The sequence below is a fragment of the Solanum tuberosum genome, unplaced genomic scaffold, assembly GCF_000226075.1.
Source record: "Solanum tuberosum cultivar DM 1-3 516 R44 unplaced genomic scaffold, SolTub_3.0 scf00860, whole genome shotgun sequence".
Lineage (NCBI taxonomy): Eukaryota > Viridiplantae > Streptophyta > Magnoliopsida > Solanales > Solanaceae > Solanum > Solanum tuberosum.
In genome coordinates, this window is record NW_006239847.1 from 1 (window position 1) to 7,489 (window position 7,489).

Below are 7,489 nucleotides of genomic sequence, written 5' to 3' on the forward strand. Positions count from 1 at the left end.
TAATTAATTTTATATTAGCTCACCTTATTTAGGTTTTGGCCAAATTTATTAATTCAACTCAATTTGGATATTCCTTCAACTCCGAAATCTAACCAATCTAATTTTATCCCTAACCCATTTAAAAGGACAAAAAATTGGGACCTTTCTCAAAACTTCCAGCAACCCCACATGGCCCAATTCCACAATTCCTCCAGTAGCCTACTCCTATCCAACAACCCATTCCCCAAACCTAATAAAATTAATAACAACAACAACGTACAGCAAGCGGCCAACAGCCCAACTCCCTCAATTCCCAGCCCATTACCCTCAACCCGGCCCAAATTCACTTCTTCCCTTCACAAAGAGAGCCGACCCCTGCACATCTCCTTCTTCTACGCAAACCCAGCAGCTCACGTGAACCAGACAGCGGCAGTGTGCATTTTTCTTCTGCCTCACGCGTCAATATCCAACAACTCCCACAACTTTCTCTGCAATAGCCGCCCATCTTGACCTTTCCATCCGGATTTTGGGGGATTTCGATTGAAAATCTGGTGCAAGCAGCAGTCCGTTGGTCTTTGGGGAAAGGAATTTGAATTGAAGATTGGATAGGAATTTCCTTTTTGGCCCTTGCCCTCGTCCAATTTTCATCCCCAAAAAATCTCCCCAAGAACAGACCCTAGAATTTCCTCTATATAAACGTCACTTTTTATTCACTGTAGGGGGGAGATCTCTATATAAACGTCACTTTTTATTCACTGTAGGGGGGGAGATAAAAAAAAAAAAAAAAAAAGTTAGCAAGAACTTTCAGAGTAAAAGAATTACTAAGTTGAGACAGTCATAGAAGAAATACGCCTTAACTGTATATTTTCTTTTCTTTTCGTGTTCGTGGGGATTGCTAGGACTCATAGGAACTCCCGAAGGTTACGGTGGTGGTGAAGTCGCTGACCCCCCTGTTCATTCGTCTCAGTTTAGCTGCACGGAAGAAGGTAATGCTCTCCCATTTTTCCTCTACCTCAGAATAATCTTATTCGATGTCGGGAAAGCCTCGTGATATAAATGGTTCTCTGTTAAGTACTGATTTAGTGTTACTTTGATATGACGTATTTGTTCTTAATCAATTTCAATGATTCAATCTTAAGATCGAGCTAATCCATGTTTATCACTGTTGCTTCCCTGCTTATTTTATGGAATTGTCATGGCTATTTTGCTTCACGTGCACTTGCTGTGATGATGTTGAATTTGCAATTTTGTTTTAGTTGCATTTCAACATTAGGAGTCCCTTTCATCTTGTTACTGCGATGCCGATTCAAAATCTTGGAATTAGTTAATATAGAGATCGAGTGTTGTTGTATCTATTGTCCATTAGAGAAAACGACTCGTTCTTCTCTGTTCTAGTTTTTTTTTTGTGATTGTCCTATTCCATAGCATAGTTGTTCGAGTCAGTTCTCATTGTCTTGTTGTTTAAAGTTTCTTATATCGAAGGTCGATTGGATGCTATGCTTAGTGTGTCTTTTGCTGCTCCTAAATAAATGTCAATTCCAGTCCTTTTATAGTTATGGCTCGTCGTTTTGGTTGATATTATCGTAATCACTGGATCAAGTTATTTTTTTTGTGTCAATCAATTCAAATCTTCCGACTAGGGAGGTTTGTCTGAAACTTGTTCAATGATTGACCTGTTTGCACTTGTTCTTTGGATTGGTCTTACTTAGTTTGCTATGTTTAAAAGGTTATCTATGAATTTCAAGTTTGGTTAACACTCTGATTTCTTTGGTTACTATAATTGTTTATTTTTATTTTTTTTCTAACCCTCATTTCTTATTCTCGCAAGCTTGATTTAAACTCCTATAGTATCAAAAATCTGCATAGAGTGCTGTTTGGCGTGAATCTTTGCTCCCTTGGGCTTATTAATTTTTTTTAGTTTACGTCTTGTTAGTGTTTTTTTTTTTTTGTTTTGGATGAGTATGCAAATTTACCCCCATGTTCCCATAATTGTTTATTGTTGTTTTCCTCATGTGATTGCTACGGTCTTTTTCTAATGATTCACTGTGTCTCATTTGGTTCTCTTTGCAAAATTTGAGCTTAATTCTTAAACTTGAATAATTTACAAATGCTAATCTTCTTTGTTTTTACTTTATTGTTTTGCATGCGAAACTCCATCCGAGTCCCTTTGGACTCATCTCTTGCATATCCTCGAGTTATTTCGAGTCAGCTTCATCTTGTTCGAGTTGCTGGAAAGTGAAATTACAGGTCCCGAAAAGTCGAAAGTGGTCAGTATACACTCAGTATACAGCAGTATACGCTGACATTCAGGCCCAAACGTAAAGTACAGGGCTGAGGCGACATATAGGTGTTCGGAAGCAAGAAATACCTGAAAAGAGCTAATATATGCGGTCATATACACTGATATACATCCACTGTATACCAAAAACGGGATTGGGATAAAACCCAAAAAAAAAATTCCAACGAATTTGGCCCAAAAGGAGGCCCAAATTCATTTTCTCCCTTACTCTTTAATTATATAATTGTGATTATTTATTGTTTATTGTTTAACTCTAACTTTATAATCGCAAATCAACTTAGTCGAATTCCCCAAAAGACGAACTATCTCTTTGTGTTGTTTTGTTTCTAACAAAAAATCTTATTTTTATCAATTTTTGTATTTTCATTTAAAATCTTTAGTCATTTTTTTATTTATTTAGTTTAAAATAGTTTTTTTTTTTCATAAACCAAAAAATGACTCAAATAAAAACCAACTAATTTAGTTTCGTTAAATTTCTTGTTACTTGTCTCTAAATCAAATATTTCAATTAAGGTCCCATTTTTCCTAAAAGATAAAATCGCTCTTTGATTAACTATTTTCTCAAAGTTAATCTAATAGTGTAAATGAATAAATAAATAAATACTTACTTAGATTTTTTTCAAAAAGGTTAGTCAATCAATTCAAAAAATGATTTTTTCATACTTTAATTTATTAAATTGGTTTTAATATATTTTAAAATGAACTAAATAAATTCTAATTAGTCTGGTTTTTCTATTTATTTTCTAAATCACTTGCACCTTAATTCAAATATTTCCTTTTAGGTCTCTTCCTCTAAAATATAGAATAAAATGGTTCATTCCTTAGTTATATTTTCAAAGTTAATCGAATAGTGTAAATTATTATATATTTTATGTTAAATTATTTTTCTAAAATAGTCATAGATATTTAGTCAAGTCGCAGGTCAACGCATGTTAGCGGACACTTCGAATGCTTAAACCCTTCTCGAAGTGTAAATTGAACCCCGAACCTCTTTGGTATATTTCAAATGATTTTTTCTGTTTAAATCATTGAAAATTATAAGTTTTTCTTAATTTCTTTAAAAAATTAAGTGGCGACTCTTTCTAAGTATTTTCCTTAAATTGTTTTATACTAAGAACATTTCAAAAGGTGATTTTCTAAAGGTTAGTAAAATTACGACACGACAACAGAGACACTTAAGTGTTGTTCCAAAGCTCCCTGCACTTTTCTTTCTCTAAGACTTTAATTGATTTAATAACCATTTCTTACTGATAGACATAATATTCTCAAGGTGAATTTTTCTGCATTATGTCTGATAGTACTAATTTGACAAATGAGATTAATAATGCATGACAATGTGGGTCCGAACTACTTGTAGAGACTTGGGATTATGACGTTTTAAGACGGATAATGTATCAAACAAAATTGTATTATTACAATTGTTTTCATAATAGTCTAAAAAATATTGTTCAATGGAATTTCACCAGAAAATGTGATACGTAATTGACAACTCAAAAGTTGACTGAAAATGACTAGATGAGCTTCTTGGAATTGATTAGTTGTAGTAAATTTTTCTTTGCTTAATTTGTGGTTCACAATAGAAACAACTTTACTATGCTTCCAGGGCTCCCTTTCACTTTTCTTTCTCCTTTAAGAATGTAAATCGATTTGATAATTGTTTCCTACTGTTGAGAGTAATATTCAAAGGGTGATTTTTTCTGCATTGTGTTGGATAGTTGTGTAGTACTATTTGATAAATAAGATGAACAGTGCGTAATAATTGTGTCAAGACTACTTGCAGAGACTTGGGATTGTGATGTTTTAGACCGATAAGGTATCAAACAAAATTATATTATTATAAGTGATATGATTTTGTGTAGTACCTTTCATTTAAATTTTCTATGTGATGACTTGACTTAATAATTTGGAACTTTTGATATTTTTCAACAATCATTTGGATTATTGTGCAATGACTCGTGCATTGACTTGAGAATATAAAGTTGAAAATTCAAAATTTGAGTGAAAGTGACTAGGTGGGCTCCTCAGAATTGACGACTCCAAAGGACAATAGTAGATTTTCTTTGCGTAATTTGTGGTTTATTAAAATTACATCCATACATCACATTCATTGATGTTTCACATGGTTCAAAAAAAATCATTGATGTTTCACCGTATTTGTCTTCCCAGTTCCATAAAAAATTAAAGTAATTTTCGACTAGATTTATTATTTACCTTTAAGTCAAGGTCTTTATATCAGTTAACACTATTATTCTAACTAAACAAGTTTTTTTTTGAATTCTTAACTTAATTGTTTTTTTCAAGGCTCATACGTCACCACCCGCTCTTATAGACTATTCTTTTTTTTTTTGCCTCTAATACTTAAATTGATTAAAGGGAAAAGGGCTTGATATACCCCTCAACTGTATCATTTAGATTTTATATACCCCTCTTTATAAAGTGACTCATATATGCCCCTATTATTACACAAAAAACTCATATATACCCGACCTTTCCTCTAACGGAAGCGAACAAAATTAATTTTATATTATTTAAAAAAAATTAGATAAAAAAAGTATTCTTGTAGAGGTATATTTGGTCCTTCTCACACGGTTTTTTTTTTCTTTTTTGATTCAACGACTACTTTGAATTTATCATTTTGATGGTAAATATATTTTCTTAACTTACTTTCTTGTAAATTTATCATAGATGCCCCAATTTTTTATAGATAAAAGAAATAAATTACAACATAGCCAAAAAAATAGTATTAAATCTTTTTCTTAGTTTTTCTTTTTTTCCATTCATACTTCTTTCTTTTTATCTCATACTTTTACACTAAAAAATGAAAGAAGTTAAAACAATCATGTGCGAGAAGGATCATAAATACCCCTACATAAAAAAAAAATTAAAAATCAAGGGAAAATAGGTTAATATACCCCTCAACTTTCCGATTTTAGAGCAGATATACCGTTTGTTAAAAAAGTGATGCATATATATATCCCTGTCATCTAACAAATTATGCATATTTACCCCTTTCTTTAACATATATATGTACTTAGTTGAAAAAAATTATAATACTAATATTTAAATTTCAAAATTATCTCGCCTCTTTTTTATACCTCTAGATTCGACCCAATTGAGAGAAAAAAACTCAATTCCTTTTCTACTTTGTCATAAATGAGTTTGGATCGGGTCTGGATATATGAAGAGTTGAGTTTTTTTTAATTGGGTCGAGTCTGGGTGCGAAATGAATGAGTTAATTTTTGGGCACCTTACAAAAATTCTACTAGTTTAGGACCTAATTACTTATATTCACGATAGTTTGAAATATTACATTATGTACCATAATTCAGTGGTCGGATACTTGTATCAAGTTGCTTCAGATACATGAATCCGAGATATATGTTTTAAAGCGTTGGAATTAAATAATTATAACTGATTTGTTCAATCTACAGAGTAATTCACTATTGTTAACAATTTTTGAGAATCTGCAACATAACAACTTCAAAAAGAATTCCAAAAATATAGAATTTCGTTAATTCCTTTTTGAGAAACATAAAAAGTGTATAAAATCTTCTTCTTTCCATTAATTCAATTTTATTTCTTTGAATCTTGATCTCTATTTTTTTCACAATAGCCATTTTTATTCCAAATCAAAACTGTGATGGTGAAGCTGTTTTCACAATAGCTAGATTCCTGTACATACCAAATACATTAACATGATAATCAGATACAAAACATTAAAAAAAAAAAGCAGATACAAGACATTGAAAAGCTTAGATACATTAACATAAAGATAAGATACATAAAAATATTACATCAGATACAAGAAAGAAACATACTAGATACATAGGATATTTAAAATCAGACGTCAATTCATAGTCGTTGATGGTGGAAGCGGAGGAATCTTGCAAAACAGAGGTGACGATGTCGACAGCCGAATTTTTATTTTGGAGCAATTGATGTTTGAATAAGAGTAATCCTCATTTATGTGTTTAGAGGATAAACATAAATCGTTTTTGATAGATATTCTGAAGAAATTATGAGTTGAGAGGATGAAGGAAGAGAGAAAAAATGGTGGAGGACGTGGGGGTGGGGGTGGAGATATTGTTGAGGGAGGAGATTGAGGGATGCTAAATTGTTAAAGTACCTTTAATTAAGGAGTTCAAATTTTAAGATAATTATTCAATACCATATTTAAAGGATTTGTGTATCTGATTTAACCTTTCAAAATATATGGTATAAATATTAAAAAGTGATTGTAACAGCTCGCAATTTGAAATAACTAGGAAGGAGTTAATAATTGGAAATGGTTGTTTTTGGAAATAATGAAAATCTGGAAATTTTGTTAAGTTAGAATAAGTTGAGTTTTGGTCAACTTAAAATGGCCATAACTCCTAGCTCGGGATGAGTTAGGTGTACTTCCAGATATGGTAGGAAATCTCTTGGAATAATCTTTCCAACGCTGCCGAGTTTGCTCAATTCCGAATTCGTATGAGTGAGTTATGCCCTTTGGAAACTGGGCTGTATGAATAAGGAAAATCTAATCCGGATTTTGGAAGGGTATTTTAGTCTTTTCCTTACCCAATTGTTTTAATTCGTTTTAGGAGTTTAATTGGGGTAAATTCAGATTTTAGTCAGTTTAGAAATGTTGAAGTTCACGCTAGGGCTTGGAGAAAAGAGAAAAGAGGAGAAAGGAGAAGAGAAATCAAGAATCGTCAAGAACGTTCGAGTTTAGCTTGTGGATTTCGTCAAGGGTGATCCCTACGAGGTATGTGAGATCACATATCGTTGGGTTAGTTCACCCACGCGCCAATCATGAATCAGCAAAGTTTATTAGATTTGAAAGTAAATCCTTTGAGTTCTTGATGAAATTCGTTTGAATTCTTGTGGGTTGTGTTGTTGCAGTTTCTTGGTGATTTGATTCATGTTTCCGGGTGTAATTTCGAGTTGAATCTATCATAAATTGAGGGTATAAATGATTCTAAGTGTTTGGGGAAAGAACTAAGTGAAATTAGAGGGTTAAGAGATGAAAAACGAAGAAGAAAGTTCGGGGTTTTCTAGGGAGGGGGCTGGGGCGCTGCACCTCCCAAAGTGACCCAACATTGGGTCTGAACTTTGGGCTCTGGGGCGCTGCACCATCCAGAGCGCCCCAACCCTGTCTCTGATCTTTAAGGGCTGGCGCCTCTCAGAGCGCCAGGGACGCCAGTTCTTCCCATTCCTCCCCCACCTTTA